This window comes from Oncorhynchus mykiss, chromosome 1 (genome assembly GCF_013265735.2).
Source record: "Oncorhynchus mykiss isolate Arlee chromosome 1, USDA_OmykA_1.1, whole genome shotgun sequence".
NCBI lineage: Eukaryota > Metazoa > Chordata > Actinopteri > Salmoniformes > Salmonidae > Oncorhynchus > Oncorhynchus mykiss.
In genome coordinates, this window is record NC_048565.1 from 314084 (window position 1) to 331747 (window position 17664).

Sequence of the window (17664 nt, forward strand, 5' to 3'; positions counted from 1 at the left end):
ACTTTGTCACATCGGCAGATGTAAGAAGGGCTTTATACTGTAAAAACAATTGATTGATTGATTGATTGATACACAAAACGACGCCGGTTTCAAAACATAGATTTTTTCAATTGATATTATTATACAAAATTCCAGCAACCAATAGAATGGTATATGGGGGAAACAACCTCCCACCTCTGCAGAAACAGAATTATTAGATAATTTATTTTGGTACTGTTCAGATGTAGCTTGTTTTGGTCGCAGATTCAGATGTAGAATTGCAACATTTATCTAGAGCTAACTCTGCAGATAGCACTTCTGGGTGATTTAAAAAGTCATAGTCAATTGATCAATAATATAATACTTTTAGCAACAAGATAGATTTGATTTATTTTTAGTCCCACCCTTCAGGTCCCCTCAACCCTTCTCTGAACACCATCCAGTTTGATGTATATTTGCCATATATTTTCCAACTGTGCTGTGATGTTTCACAAAAGTTCTGAACCTTTCTATTCTCAGTTTCTAGAGATTGTAAATTGAAGAGACAATTTTTTGTCAAGAGTTAGTCAAATCAAATCAAATTGTATTAGTCACATGCGGCGAACACCACAGGTGTAGTAGACCTTTCCGTTAAATGCTTACTTACAAGCCCCTAACAACAATGCACTACAAATAAGAAAAATAAATAAAAGTAACAAGTCATTAAAGAGCAGCAGTAAAATAACAATAGCGAGACTATATACAGGAGGGTACCGGTACAGAGTCATTGTGCAGGGCACCGGTTGGTCGAGGTAATTGAGGTAATATGTACATGTAGGTAGAGTTATTAAAGTGATTATGCATAGATGATAACAACAGAGAGTAGCAGCGGAGTAAAGGGGGGGGGGGGGGGGGGGTGCAAATTGTCTGGGTAGCCATTTGATTAGATGTTCAGGAGTCTTATGACTTGGGCTGAATAGAAGCCTCTTGGACCTAGACTTGGTGCTCCGGTACCGCTTGCCGTGCGGTAGCAGAGAGAACAGTCTATGACTAGGGTGAAAATTTGGCAATTTTTAGGGCCTTCCTCTGACACCGCCTGGTATAAAGGTCCTGTATGGTAGGAAGCTTGGCACCGGTGATATACTGGGCCAAACGCACTACCCTCTGTAGTGCTTTGAAGTCGGTGGCCAAGCAGTTAACACACCAGGCAGTGATGCAACCTGTCAGGATGCTCTCGATGGTGCAGCTGTAGAACCTTTTCAGGATCTGAGGACCCGTGATAAATCTTTTCAGTCTCCTGAGGGGGAATAGGTTTTGTCGTGCCCTCTTCATGACTGTCTTGGTGTGCTTGGACCATGTCAGTTTGCTGGTGATGTGAACATCAAGGAACTTGAAGCTCTCAACCTGCTCCACTACAGCCCCGTCGATGAGAATGGGGTCATGATCAGTCCTCTTTTTTCTGTAGTCCACAATCATCTCCTTTGTCTTGATCACGTTGAGGGAGAGATTGTTGTCCTGGCACCACACGACCAGGTCTCTGACCTCCTCCCTTTAGGCTGTCTCGTTGTTGTCGGTGATCAGGCCTACCACTGTTGTGTCATCGGCAAACTTAATGATGGTGTTGGAGTCGTGCCTGGCTGTGCAGTTATGAGTGAACAGGGAGTACAGGAGGGGACTGAGCAAGCACCCCTGAGGGGCCCCTGTGTTGAGGATCAGCGTGGCGGATGTGTTGTTACCTACCCTTAGCACCTGAGGGTGGCCCGTCAGGAAGTCCAGGGTCCAGTTGCAGAGGGAGGTGTTTCGTCCCAGTGTCCTTAGCTTGATGATGAGCTTTATGGGCAATATGGTGTTGAACACTGAGCTGTAGTCAATGAATAGCATTCTCACATAGGTGTTCCTTTTGTCCAGGTGGGAAAGGGCAGTGTGGAGTGCAATAGAGATTGTATCATCTGTGGATCTGTTACGGCGGCATGGAAATTGGAGTGGGTCTAGGGTTTCTTGGATAATGGTTTTGATGTGAGCCATGACCAGCCTTTCAAAGCGCTTCATGGCTACAGACGTAAGTGCTACGGGTCGGTAGTCATTTAGGCAGGTTACCTTAGTGGTCTTTGGCACAGGGACTATGGTGGTCTGCTTAAAACATGTTGGTATTACAGACTCGGACAGGGAGAGGTTGAAAATGTTAGTGAAGACACTTGCCAGTTGGTCAGCGCATGTTCTCAGTACACGTCCTGGTAATCCGTCTGGCCCTGCTGCCTTACGAATGTTGAGCTGTTTAAAGGTCTTACTCCCATCGGCTGCGGAGAGCGTGATCATACAGTCTTCAGGAACAGCTGGTGCTCTCTGCATGTTTCAGTGTTACTTGCCTCGAATCGAGCATAGAAGTAGTTTAGCTCGTCTGATAGGCTTGTGTTATTGGGCAGCTCTCGGCTGTGCTTCCCTTTGTAGTCTGTAATGGTTTGCAAGCCCGGCCACATCCTACGTGCGTCAGAGCCGGTGTAGTACGATTCGATCTTAGTCCTGTATTGACGCTTTGCCTGTTTGATTTTTTGTCGGAGGGCATTGCGGGATTTCTTAAAAACTTCAGAGTTAGAGTCCTGCTCCTTGAAAGCGGCAGCTCTAGCCTTTAGCTCAGTGGGAATGTTGACTGTAATAAATGTTTTCTCGTTGAGGTATGTACGTACGGTCACTGTGGGACCGAAGTCATCGATGCACTTAGTGATGAAGCCAATGACTGATGTGGTGTACTCCTCAATGCCATTAGAGGATTCCCGGAACATATTCCAGTCTGTGCTGCAAAACAGTCCTGTAGCATCTTCTTCATCTGATCACTTTTTTATTGATCGAGTCACTGGTGCTTCCTTCTTTAATTTATGTTTGTAAGGAGGAATCAGGAGGATAGAATTATGGTCAGATTTGCCAAATGGAGGGTGAGGGAGAGCTTTGTATGAGTCTGTGTATTTTACAGAGTTTTTTCTCCTCTGGTTGCACATTTAACATGCTGATAGAAATTTAAGCTTCCCCTGCATTAAAGTTCCCGGCTACAAGGAGCGCCGCATCAGGGTGAACGTTTTCCTATTTTTTTATGACGGAATACAGCTCATTGAGTGCGGTCTTAGTGCCAGCCTCAGTCTGTGATGGTATGTAGACAGCTACGAAAACTCTCTAGGTATATAGTGTGGTCTACAGCTTATCATGGGACACTCTACCTCAGGCGAGCAAAGCCTTGAGGCTTCCTTAGATATTGTGCAAATAACAAGATAACTAATGTAAAATATACCCGTAAAATGTATGTAGGTTCAAAACTTTTGTGAAACAGCACAGTTGAAAAATATATGGCAAATGGAAATCAAAACGATATGGGCTTCAGAGATAGATGAAGGATGGGACTAAAAACAAACAAAAGATAACTATTGTAATTGTAAAATATACTGTGTCCATAAAATGTATATAGTGTGGAAGTAGAAGCCTAAGTGTTGTCCATTAGTTTACTCCAATTAGGGAGGGGTGGTAAGGATACGGGGAAAATAAAGGAACATATAAGAAACAAATATATGTATAATATATATTTACCAAAAAAGGTATATGGGGGAGTGGAAATAATGCAGAAAATTACATTGGTAAAGCCAAAATCTATCTTAAATATTACAGCTGATCTACCCCTAAAAATATTATAAATGAAAGCAGATACTTTACATCCCTTGTAGACTATTTATTAATTTCCAACCATTCATAACACGTTACTGAAAACACAAATAAAAAATTGCATTCACAACTCAAGTGTTCCTGGCTCGTACGGCTAAATTGAAATGGGAACTATTAACCAACAAAACAATGGGTCTTTATGAGAGCCGCATCATAAACATCTATGGCATGCAATATAGTGAATAGGCTGTAAAACACAAGGTTGGAGTTTACTGGGAAATAACAAAGTATTCAACAAACAATCTCTAAACATATATTAAACTACAGTAAATATAGTATTATTATAATATGGTATAAACAACCTATATACAACCTGTGAGAATGTCAAAAGTAAAATGACACAATGGCAAACTCGTAGTAATATTCTATAGTAAAGCACATTGAATTACACTACAACAGGACTGATACAACAGAACTGATACAACAGGACTGATACAACAGGACTGATACAACAGGACTGATACAACAGGACTGATACAACAGAGATGATACAACAGGACTGATACAACATAACTGATACAACAAGACTGATACAACAGAGATGATACAACAGAACTGATACAACAGCACTGATACAACAGAGATGATACAACAGAACTGATACAACAGCACTGATACAACAAGACTGATACAACAAGACTGATACAACAGAGATGATACAACAGGACTGATACAACAGAACTGATACAACAGTACTGATAGTCCTGTTGTATCGGTCCTGTTGTATCAGTCCTGTTGTATCATCTCTGTTGTATCAGTCCTGTTGTATCATCTCTGTTGTATCATCTCTGTTGTATCAGTCCTGTTGTATCATCTCTGTTGTATCAGTCCTGTTGTATCAGTTCTGTTGTATCATCTCTGTTGTATCAGTCCTGTTGTATCAGTCCTGTTGTATCAGTTATGTTGTACCAGTCCTGTTGTATCAGTCCTGTTGTATCAGTCTTGGTGTATCAGTTATGTTGTATCAGTCCTGTTGTATCAGTGCTGTTGTATCAGTCCTGTTGTATCATCTCTGTTGTATCAGTGCTGTTGTATCAGTCCTGTTGTATCATCTCTGTTGTATCATCTCTGTTGTATCAGTGCTGTTGTATCAGTCCTGTTATATCATCTCTGTTGTATCATCTCTGTTGTATCAGTTCTGTTGTATCAGTCCTGGTGTATCATCTCTGTTGTATCAGTGCTGTTGTATCAGTCCTGTTGTATCATCTCTGTTGTATCAGTGCTGTTGTATATGTTCTGTTGTATCAGACCTGTTGTATCATCTCTGTTGTATCAGTGCTGTTGTATCAGTTCTGTTGTACCAGTCCTGTTGTATCATCTCTGTTGTATCAGTGCTGTGGTATAAGTTCTGTTGTACCAGTCCTGTTGTATCATCTCTGTTGTATCAGTGCTGTTGTATCAGTTCTGTTGTATCAGTCCTGTTGTATCATCTCTGTTGTATCAGTGCTGTTGTATCAGTTCTGTTGTATCAGTCCTGTTGTATCATCTCTGTTGTATCAGTGCTGTTGTATCAGTTATGTTGTATCAGTCCTGTTGTATCAGTCCTGTTGTATCATCTCTGTTGTATCAGTGCTGTTGTATCAGTCCTGTTGTATCATCTCTGTTGTATCAGTCCTGTTGTATCATCTCTGTTGTATCAGTCCTGTTGTATCATCTCTGTTGTATCATCTCTGTTGTATCAGTGCTGTTGTATCATCTCTGTTGTATCAGTGCTGTTGTATCAGTGCTGTTGTATCAGTCCTGTTGTATCAGTCCTGTTGTATCAGTGCTGTTGTATCAGTGCTGTTGTATCAGTCCTGTTGTATCAGTCCTGTTGTATCAGTGCTGTTGTATCATCTCTGTTGTATCAGTGCTGTTGTATCAGTGCTGTTGTATCAGTCCTGTTGTATCAGTCCTGTTGTATCAGTGCTGTTGTATCAGTGCTGTTGTATCAGTCCTGTTGTATCAGTTCTGTTGTATCAGTGCTGTTGTATCAGTGCTGTTGTATCAGTGCTGTTGTATCAGTTCTGTATCTTCTTTTTAAACATTAGGGATCCATTGTAAGTCTAGTGAAGAGAGTTATGTTGAAAGGGACACATCAACCATTTTGAAAATATGAAGTCTAAGACTGGGATCAGACCAGGCCTAGGTTATATAGACAGAGGGGATCTGAGTACACTCCTAATCTGAGACACTGTGTGAATACGGGCCCATACCTTTTGGAAAGTGAGTTCCTCTGGTTCACTGTCTGTTAGGTTGGAAAGGTCAAATAGTAGCCTGCCGTTTGGTCCAAGGAGAGTTGAATGTGTGTTTGGCTTACATGCTGACCACATCACCGCGTGCGTCGTTTGCGCAAGCATTGCAAAATAAATGTACACATGCATGTTATTCAATCATTGCACCCACATGGCATGCGCGCGTCAGCAAGCATCTGCATAGCCAGGCGCTAAAATAGAACCTAGTTCTGGTGTTGGGGTCAGGTATCATGCTTCTGGTGTTGGGGTCAGTTATCATGCTTTCAGACCCGTATTGATCATGTTTCAAATCAGGAGAACAAGTCAGTGAGTGATTAGTGGGAACCTAGTTCTATTTGTGGCGCTTGATGCGTTGCAAGTTCCGCCTCTCCCATCTCTTCATTGGTTTTTAGGAGCATATACCCACGTGGGTGATTGAAAGATTAACTGAGGTCCACACTCCAGTCCAGTTGGTGGTGGTAATGCACCTTAAAGTTGTTTGCCAACCGCCACATAAAGTCCAAAGAAGAAGAAGAAGCCCGAAGGAAGAGAGATTACTAGACACTAACTAGGTTTACCCTTTTATCTGTGGATTAATTGTCAGAGTAGAGGATCTTGTGCATTTCAGGTAAAATAACAACCCAATGTTTATATCTCAAGATATAAAGCTAGCTAGCTAAATGTCCATGAATGTGTCATGTGTTTCGACCTGTCCCCAAATTAATGTAGTTAGAGTTCATTTTGATATTTCAACCTGTGTGTCCTGATCACGTCTGGTGTGGGTGGACAAAATCAACATGCCCGCGATGACGCACGCGGACGCACGTGCGCGAGCAGTGTGATCAGCATGTTAGACGTTGCTGTGTTAGTTATTTCAGTGTTGTCTCAGCATTAGTGTTTCCAAAATGAAGGTAACTTTATCAAAATTCCCAGGTTTTCCAGAAATCCTGGTTAGAGGATCCCCGGAATTCGGAGAACAACAGAAGGAAATCCGTAAACCTCCAACCACGATTTCTGGAAAACCTGGGAATTGTGAGAACTTTTTTTGTCCCTTCTCAGCGTTGTCTCCTGAGGGAGAGCTGGCGTCGGGGGATACAGTAGTCCTCCTGCACCTTGCTGAACGGCTCCTCGCCTGAGCTCCGCCTCTCCTCTCCTCCAGTCACAGACTTCCTCCTATCACACACTCCGGCTGTGCTCCCGCTCCGGGGACGCCCCGCATCCAGTCTGCTGGCCACCTTCCAAACAGCCAATCAAAAAACAGCATTAGTTTAATGCTTTATGATGATAACAAGGCAGCTGGGAGACTGGGGTCAGGTATCATGCTTCTGGTGTTGGGGTCAGGTGTCATGCTTCTGGTGTTGGGGTCAGGTATCATGCTTCTGGTGTTGGGGTCAGGTATCATGCTTCTGGTGTTGGGGTCAGGTATCATGCTTCTGGTGTTGGGGTCAGGTATCATGCTTCTGGTGTTGGGGTCAGGTATCATGCTTCTGGTGTGGGGTCAGGTATCATGCTTCTGGTGTGGGGTCAGGTATCATGCTTCTGGTGTTGGGGTCAGGTATCATGCTTCTGGTGTTGGGGTCAGGTATCATGCTTCTGGTGTTGGGATCAGGTATCATGCTTCTGGTGTTGGGGTCAGGTATCATGCTTCTGGTGTTGGGGTCAGGTATCATGCTTCTGGTGTTGGGGTCAGGTATCATGCTTCTGGTGTTGGGGTCAGTTATCATGCTTTCGGACCCGTATTGATCATGTTTCAAATCAGGAGAACAAGTCAGTGAGTGATTAGTGGGGATTAGCATCACCAGTGTGGTATAGGGGATTAGCATCATCAGTGTGGTGGTGGGGATTAGCATCATCAGTGTGGTAGTGGGGATTAGCATCATCAGTGTGGTGGTGGGGATTAGCATCATCAGCGTGGTGGTGGGGATTAGCATCACCACTGTGGTAGTAGGGATTAGCATCATCAGTGTGGTGGTGGGGATTAGCATCATCAGCGTGGTGGTGGGGATTAGCATCATCAGTGTGGTGGTAGGGATTAGCATCATCAGTGTGGTAGTGGGGATTAGCATCATCAGCGTGGTGGTTGGGATTAGCATCATCAGTGTGGTAGTGGGGATTAGCATCACCACTGTGGTAGTGGGGATTAGCATCATCAGCGTGGTGGTGGGGATTAGCATCATCAGTGTGGTAGTGGGGATTAGCATCATCAGCGTGGTAGTGGGGATTAGCATCACCACTGTGGTAGTGGGGATTAGCATCACCACTGTGGTAGTGGGGATTAGCATCATCAGCGTGGTGGTGGGGATTAGCATCATCAGTGTGGTAGTGGGGATTAGCATCACCACTGTGGTAGTGGGGATTAGCATCATCAGTGTGGTGGTGGGGATTAGCATCACCACTGTGGTAGTGGGGATTAGCATCACCACTGTGGTAGTAGGGATTAGCATCATCAGTGTGGTACTGGGGATTAGCATCATCAGCGTGGTGGTGGGGATTAGCATCATCAGAGTGGTGGGGATTAGCATCATCAGTGTGGTAGTGGGGATTTGCACCATCAGTGTGGTAGTGGGGATTAGCATCATCAGTGTGGTGGTGGGGATTACCCACCATCAGTGTGGTGGTAGGGATTAGCATCACCAGAGTGGTGGGAATTAGCATCATCAGAGTGGTGGGGATTAGCATCATCAGAGTGGTGGGGATTAGCATCATCAGAGTGGTGGGGATTAGCATCATCAGAGTGGTGGGGATTAGCATCATCAGAGTGGTAGTGGGGATTAGCATCATCAGAGTGGTGGGGATTAGCATCATCAGAGAGGTGGGGATTAGCATCATCAGAGTGGTGGGGATTAGCATCACCAGAGTGGTGGGGATTAGCATCACCAGAGTGGTGGGGATTAGCATCACCAGAGTGGTGGGGATTAGCATCATCAGAGTGGTGGGGATTAGCATCATCAGAGTGGTGGGGATTAGCATCACCAGAGTGGTGGGGATTAGCATCATCAGAGTGGTGGGGATTAGCATCATCAGAGTGGTGGGGATTAGCATCATCAGAGTGGTGGGGATTAGCATCATCAGAGTGGTAGTGGGGATTAGCATCATCAGAGTGGTAGTGGGAATTAGCGTCATCAGTGTGTTGATGGTGATTAGCATCATCAGTGTGGTGTTTTTTTTTTTTTTTTTACTTCTTAAATGTTTGTTTTTTTAAATTCACTGAGGAGGATGGATCTCCACCTCCTTCTCTGAGGAGCCTCCAGTGTTGTATAGTACAGAGGGTATATAGGGGACATGCAGGTTGCTGGGGCACACTGTAAACAGGTTAACTAACAAATAACTCCAGTACAGAGGGTATATAGGGGACATGCAGGTTAGTGTTAGGGTCAGGGTTATACAGTGCCTTGCGAAAGTATTCGGCCCCCTTGAACTTTGCGACCTTTTGCCACATTTCAGGCTTCAAACATAAAGATATAAAACTGTATTTTTTTGTGAAGAATCAACAACAAGTGGGACACAATCATGAAGTGGAACGACATTTATTGGATATTTCAAACTTTTTTAACAAATCAAAAACTGAAAAATTGGGCGTGCAAAATTATTCAGCCCCCTTAAGTTAATACTTTGTAGCGCCACCTTTTGCTGTGATTACAGCTGTAAGTTGCTTGGGGTATGTCTCTATCAGTTTTGCACATCGAGAGACTGAAATTTTTTCCCATTCCTCCTTGCAAAACAGCTCGAGCTCAGTGAGGTTGGATGGAGAGCATTTGTGAACAGCAGTTTTCAGTTCTTTCCACAGATTCTCGATTGGATTCAGGTCTGGCCATTCTAACACCTGGATATGTTTATTTTTGAACCATTCCATTGTAGATTTTGCTTTATGTTTTGGATCATTGTCTTGTTGGAAGACAAATCTCCGTCCCAGTCTCAGGTCTTTTGCAGACTCCATCAGGTTTTCTTCCAGAATGGTCCTGTATTTGGCTCCATCCATCTTCCCATAAATTTTAACCATCTTCCATGTCCCTGCTGAAGAAAAGTAGGCCCAAACCATGATGCTGCCACCACCATGTTTGACAGTGGGGATGGTGTGTTCAGCTGTGTTGCTTTTACGCCAAACATAACGTTTTGCATTGTTGCCAAAAAGTTCAATTTTGGTTTCATCTGACCAGAGCACCTTCTTCCACATGTTTGGTGTGTCTCCCAGGTGGCTTGTGGCAAACTTTAAACAACACTTTTTATGGATATCTTTAAGAGATGGCTTTCTTCTTGCCACTCTTCCATAAAGGCCAGATTTGTGCAATATATGACTGATTGTTGTCCTATGGACAGAGTCTCCCACCTCAGCTGTAGATCTCTGCAGTTCATCCAGAGTGATCATGGGCCTCTTGGCTGCATCTCTGATCAGTCTTCTCCTTGTATGAGCTGAAAGTTTAGAGGGACGGCCAGGTCTTGGTAGATTTGCAGTGGTCTGATACTCCTTCCATTTCAATATTATCGCTTGCACAGTGCTCCTTGGGATGTTTAAAGTTTGGGAAATCTTTTTGTATCCAAATCCGGCTTTAAACTTCTTCACAACAGTATCTCGGACCTGCCTGGTGTGTTCCTTGTTCTTCATGATGCTCTCTGCGCTTTTAACGGACCTCTGAGACTATCACAGTGCAGGTGCATTTATACGGAGACTTGATTACACACAGGTGGATTGTATTTATCATCATTAGTCATTTAGGTCAACATTGGATCATTCAGAGATCCTCACTGAACTTCTGGAGAGAGTTTGCTGCACTGAAAGTAAAGGGGCTGAATAATTTTGCACGCCCAATTTTTCAGTTTTTGATTTGTTAAAAAAGTTTGAAATATCCAATAAATGTCGTTCCACTTCATGATTGTGTCCCACTTGTTGTTGATTCTTCACAAAAAAATACAGTTTTATATCTTTATGTTTGAAGCCTGAAATGTGGCAAAAGGTCGCAAAGTTCAAGGGGGCCGAATACTTTCGCAAGGCACTGTAGGAGTGTGTTGTGACCTCACCTCTTTGTGGAAGCGGTGTGAGCATTGCAACTCCTGGACTCCTCCTCCTTCATTACCTATGTCTTCATGGCTGTCCGCTTCCCTCTGGAATGGATTACAGTTACATTAGTAATGCAATTTTCCTTATTTTCCTTAAATGTTCAATACTGCATCTTATTGCAAATTAGTATGAAAGTATCACTGGGCTTGATATGAGTTATCAAACAATCTCACGTGTTTTTCATTGATCATCACTGATAAAACAACAGCAGCAGCATCATTGATGGAACAGTGCCCAGTCAATGATGGAACAGTGCCCAGTCAATGATGGAACAGTGCCCAGTCATTGATGGAACAGTGCCCAGTCAATGATGGAACAGTGCCCAGTCATTGATGGAACAGTGCCCAGTCAATGATGGAACAGTGCCCAGTCATTGATGGAACAGTGCCCAGTCATTGATGGACAGTGCCCAGTCAATGATGGAACAGTGCCCAGTCAATGATGGAACAGTGCCCAGTCAATGATGGAACTGTGCCCAGTCAATGATGGAACAGTGCCCAGTCAATGATGGAACAGTGCCCAGTCATTGATGGACAGTGCCCAGTCAATGATGGAACTGTGCCCAGTCAATGATGGAACTGTGCCCAGTCAATGATGGAACAGTGCCCAGTCAATGATGGAACAGTGCCCAGTCAATGATGGAACAGTGCCCAGTCATTGATGGACAGTGCCCAGTCAATGATGGAACTGTGCCCAGTCAATGATGGAACAGTGCCCAGTCAATGATGGAACAGGCCATTTGCTACCCGTCCATCTATATTAATCCATATACATTATAGTTATATCCCTCTACTGTCTCTGTACCTACCGTGGACATGACCTTCTTGTTGTGGAGCCTCAGTCTCCTTTTGAAGGACTCGGCCAGCTCTGGGATGGTGGTGATGCGCTTCTCTTGGAGGGCTGATTTGACCCTGTTGTTTCCGTCAGAGGACGCACGGCGAGCTCGGGGGTGGTTCCTTACCTCTGACCCCTTCTCCTCCAGGGGTTTCATGTGGACGGGCGTAGGCGCCATAGTGTCGGCGGCTGCTGCATGGAGACAACTCAGCTGCATGACGTTTAGTTGGGACTGAGGAGAGCAGAGAAGGGTCATGGTTGGCTGCTTATGTCAGAGAGTTGGTTCAATGTCACTTTGCTTCCTGGGTCAGTCATTGTGCACAGGGATACGGTTAGGGTTAGTCCTTGTACACAGTTTGTTTATACCCATGGTGAATATAAAACACGTGTCAATATTAATATTGACTCTTCATTCTCTAATACTGTTGTTAATCTAGTCCACTGTCTAAAAAAAGATCTTCCAATAAAACGACCTCCCATTGCATTTCACAATGGATTCATGTTCAGTAATATTGATTTCCCGTCAACCAGTTGATTACCTCAGGGTGTTGACAACATGTGTGAGTAAAGTACAGTTAGGAATATATATACTGTTCCCTGAAGGAGGGAACGTGGTATCACATACCTATTCAACTGGTTATAATATAATATTTAATATTTCCTCAATTCAGTACCACCCTTCAGGCTAAACCACCTGAGGGCGTGGTGGTGGCAAAATAAGTTATACCTCATTCCCTCCTTCGGGAAACAGTAGTTATATTCATAACTGTACGTTCCCTTTCACTCGGTCACACAGTATAACATACCTTGGGGACATACAATTACACTCCTAGGAGGCCCACAGCACCCAAGCACACACAGGTTCCACCGGCTCCAAACTGTCAGATACCCATATAGATATCCAGAACCTGCTGCAACTTGGCTATGCGCACTGACTGCCCAAGTCCTTAGACCCCACGGTTCCAAGAATAATACTTGCCTTGCTAGCCTGAAATGTCAGAACTCGTACAAGGAACTGTAAGTCCAAAACAACAAAACACCAAGGTGACTTGATGAAGCGCACACGTACACTGCATCGCATCGACCAGAGTTATGAACCACAGCAACCCGAGGCTCAAACTCACAGGGAAACTGTGGTAACCAGGGCAAAACGCTTCCAAATCAAACTTTATTTGTCACATGCACCGAATACAAGTGTAGACCTTACAGTGAAATGCTGACTGACCAGCCCTTAACCAACAGTGTAGACCTCACAGTGAAATGCTGACTGACAAGCCCTTAACCAACAGGTGTAGACCTCACAGTGAAATGCTGACTGACAAGCCCTTAACCAACAGGTGTAGACCTCACAGTGAAATGCTGACTGACAATCCCTTAACCAACAGGTGTAGACCTCACAGTGAAATGCTGACTGACCAGCCCTTAACCAACAGGTGTAGACCTCACAGTGAAATGCTGACTGACCAGCCCTTAACCAACAGGTGTAGACCTCACAGTGAAATGCTGACTGACCAGCCCTTAACCAATAAAGCAGTTCAAAAAGAGTTAAGAAAATATTTACCAAATAAACAAAAATAAAAAATTATAAAAGTAACATAGCAATAACGAGGCTACATACAGGGGCACCGGTACCAAGTCAGTGTGCGAGGGTACAGGTTAGAGGTCATTTGTACATGGAGGTAGGGGTGAAGTGACTATGCATAGATAATATACAGAGAGTAGCTGCAGTGTACAAAACAAATGGAGGGGGGGGGGTCAATGTAATAGTCCGGTAGCCATTTGATTAATTGTTCAGCAGTCCTATGGCTTGAAGGTAGAATCTATTAAGGAGCCTTTTGGTCCTAGACTTGGTGCTCCGGTATCGCTTGCCATGCAAAACAGTCTATGATTTGGGTGACGGAGTCCCTAACAATTTTATGGGCTTTCCTCTGTGACGACCCTCCCACTCTGTCTGCCGTATTCTTTCTCTTTGCTCTTGTTTTCCTTAATAGGATGTCAGTGGGCGGAGCCGGGAGGGTCGTCAGCGACATGGGACACACCTGGGCCCGGGTCTGTCCCAGGATAAAGGCACCACTTCCCCATTCATTGAGGAGACTCTCCATGCAGACACAGATTTTGGTTGTGGCCGTTTGTTTACTTTGGCATCTTTCAACATTCCTCATTATCACATTTATGCACGCAAACACTCACTTACACTACTGACTACACACATCATTGTTAATTGTAATTAGTTTACTTAAGTTAATAAATATATTTTGTTATTCCTTATCTCCACGTTGTCTCCCTTTTTGTTACGAACTCTGAGTCGGTTCGTGACACCGCCTATTATATAGGTCCTGGATGGAAGGAAATTTGGAGATGTACTGGGCCGTTCGCACTACCCTCTGTAGCGCCTTACTGTCAGATGCCGAGCAGTTGCCATACCAGGCGGTGATGCAACAGGTCAGAATGCTCTCGATGGAACAGCTGTAGAACTTTTTGAGGATTTGAGGACCCATGCAAAATCTTTTCAGTCTCCCGAGGGGGAAACGGTGTTGACGTGCCCTCTTCACAGCTGTCTTGGTGTGCTTGGACCATGTTAGTTTGTTGGTGATGTGGACACCAAGGAACTTGAAGCTCTCAACCCGCTCCACTACAGCCCCGTCGATGTTAATGGGGGCCTGTTCAGCCCGCCTTCTCAGGTGGTCCACAATCTGCTCCTTGGTCTTGATCACATTAAAGGGAGAGGTTGTTGGCCTGGCACCACACTGCCAGTGCTCTGACCTCCTTCCTATAGGCCGTATCATTGTCGTCGGTGATCAGGCCTACCACTTTTGGGTCATCAGCAAACTTAATGAAGATGTTGGAGTCGTGTTTGGCCACGCAGTCATGGGTGAACACGGAGTACAGGAGGGGACTACTAAGGACACCACCCTGAGGGGTCCCTGTGTTAAAGATCAGCGTGGCAGCCATGTTGTTGCCTACCCTTACCACCTGGGGGCGGCCCGTCAGGAAGTCCAGGATCCAGTTGCAGAGGGAGGTGTTTAGTCCCAGAGTCCTTAGCTTAGTGATGAGCTTCGTGGGCGCTATGGTGTTGAACACTGAGCTGTAGTCAATGAACAGCGTTCTCACATACTGTATGTGTTCCTTTTGTCCAGGTGTGAAAGGGAAGTGTGGAGTGCGCTTGAGATTGCGTCATCTGTGGATCTGTTGGGGCGGTATGTGAAATGGAGTGGGTCTAGGGTATTTGGGAGGATGCTGTTGTGAGCCATGACCAGCCTTTCAAAGCACTTCATGGCTACCGACGTAAGTGCTATGGGGCGGTAATAATTTAGGAAGGTTACCTTTGTTTCCTTGGGCACAGGGGCTATGGTGGTCTGCTTGAAACATGTAAGTACTATAGACTAGGTAAAAATGTCAGTGAAAACACTTGCCAGTTGGTCCGCGCATGCTTTGAGTACACGTCCTGGTAATCCGTCTGGCCCCGTGGCTTTGTGAATGTTGACCTGTTCAAAGGTCTTGCTCACATTGGCTACCAAGAGCGTTATCACACAGTCATCCAGAAAAGCTGGTGCTCTGATGTATGCTTCAGTTTTGCCTGCCTTGAAGCGATTATAAAAGGTACTTAGCTCGTCTAGTAGGTCCGTAATAGTTGTCAAGCCCTGCCACCTCCGACGAGCATCAGAGCCGGTGTAGTAGGATTCAATCTTAATCCTTTATTTATGCTTTGCTTGTTTGATGGTTTGTCTGAGGGTATAGCGGGATTTTTAAAGTCCCTGGCCACTAGGAGCGCCACTTCCGGATGAGCATTTTCTTGTTTGCGTTTGGCCTTATAGAGTTGGTTGAGTGCGGTGTCAGTGCCAGCATCAGTCTGTGGTGGTAAATAGATGGTTACGAATAATATAGATGAGAACTCTTTTGGTAGATAGTGTAGTCTGCAGCTTATCATAAGGTACTCTACCTTAGGCGAGCAATACCTCAAGACTTCTTTATTAAATCCTCCAGTGACTCCCCATCCCGCATGCAGGAGCGTAATCATCGCCTGACACTAATTAGCATAACGCAACGGACATAAATATCCCTAGAAAATATTCCTATTCATGAAAATCACAAATGAAATATATTGAGACACAGCTTAGCCTTTTGTTAATCACCCTGTCATCTCAGATTTTCAAAATATGCTTTACAGCCAAAGCTAGACAAGCATTTGTGTAAGTTTATCGATAGCCTAGCATAGCATTATGCCTCGCTTGCAGCAGGCAACCTTGTCACAAAAATCAGAAAAGCAATCAAATTAAATAGTTTACCTTTGATGAACTTCGGATGTTTTCACTCACGAGACTCCCAGGTAAATAGCCAAAGTTAATTTTTTCCCAAAATATTATTTTTGTAGGCGAAATAGCGTTTGTTCTTCACGTTTGGCTGAGAAATCGCCTGGAAATTGCAGTCACGAAAACTGCGAAAAATATTCCAAATTAGCTCCATGATATCGACAGAAACATGGCAAACGTTGTTTATAATCAATCCTCAAGGTGTTTTTCAAATATCTATTCGATAATATATCCGTCGGGACAATTCGTTTTTCAGTAGGATCGATTGGAGTAATGGCTACCTCTGTATTTTACGCGAGAGTCACCCTGAGAGCCATCAGGTGACCACTTACGCAATGTAGCCGCATACGGCTATTCTTCAACATAAATGCGTAAAACTACGTCACAATGCTGTAGACACCTTGGGGAATACGTAGAAAGCGTAAGCTAGTTGATAGCACATTCACAGCCCAATAGGGACTCATTGGAACGCAGCGCTTTCAAAACCTGGGGCACTTCCGGATTGGATTTTTCTCAGGCTTTCGCCTGCAACATCAGTTCTGTTATACTCACAGACAATATCTTTACAGTTTTGGAAACGTTAGAGTGTTTTCTATCCTAAGCTGTCAATTATATGCATATTCTAGCATCTTGTCCTGAAAAAATATCCCGTTTAAAACGGGAAAGTTTTTTTTCCAAAAATGAAAATACTGCCCCTAGAGTCGCAACATTAATATTAGACGACGTGCACCAGCTGTTATTGACAAATAGACACACCACCACACCTCGCCTTACCAGACATAGCTTCTCTGTTCTGCCGGTGCATTGGAAAATCCAGCCAGCTCTATATTATCCGTGTTGTAGAACAGCCACGACTTTGTGAAACATAAGATATTCGTTTTTAATGTCCCGTTGTTAGGACAATCTTAATCGTAGGTCATCAATTTTATTTTCCAATGTTTGCAGGTTAACCAATAGAACGGATGACAATGGGAGTTTACTCACTCGCCTACGAGTTCTCAGAAGGCAGCCCGTCCTCCTTCCCCTTTTTCTCCGTCTTTTCTTCACGCAAATGACATGGATTTGGGCCTGTTCCCGGGAAAGCAGCATATCCTTCTCGTCGGACTCCTTAAAGGAAAAAGCTTCTTCCAGATCGAGGTGAGTAATCGTTGTTCTGATGTCCAGAAGTTATTTTTGGTCATAAGAGATGGTAGCATCAACATTATGTACAAAATAAGTTACAAACAATGCAAAAAAAAAAAAAAAAATTGCAGAGTTGGTTAGGAGCATGTAAAAACGTCAGCCAACCTCTTCAGCGCCATCATAGACCATCGCGGTCCACTAACAAGGACTGCGCCCCCCTCTCCTTCTCTGTGATCGAGTTCAGTCATACTTTCCAGATCTATGTCCAAACAAATCAAATCAAATCCAAGTTTATTTGTCACGTGAGCCGAATACAACAGGAGTAAACCTTACAGTGAAATGCTTACTTACAGAAAGGTATGTGTGTGTGTGTAGGTAAGTAGAGAAATAAAACAACAGTAAAAAGACATTTGAAAAAAGAGTAGCAAGGCTATATACAGACACCTGTTAGTCAGGCTTATTGAGG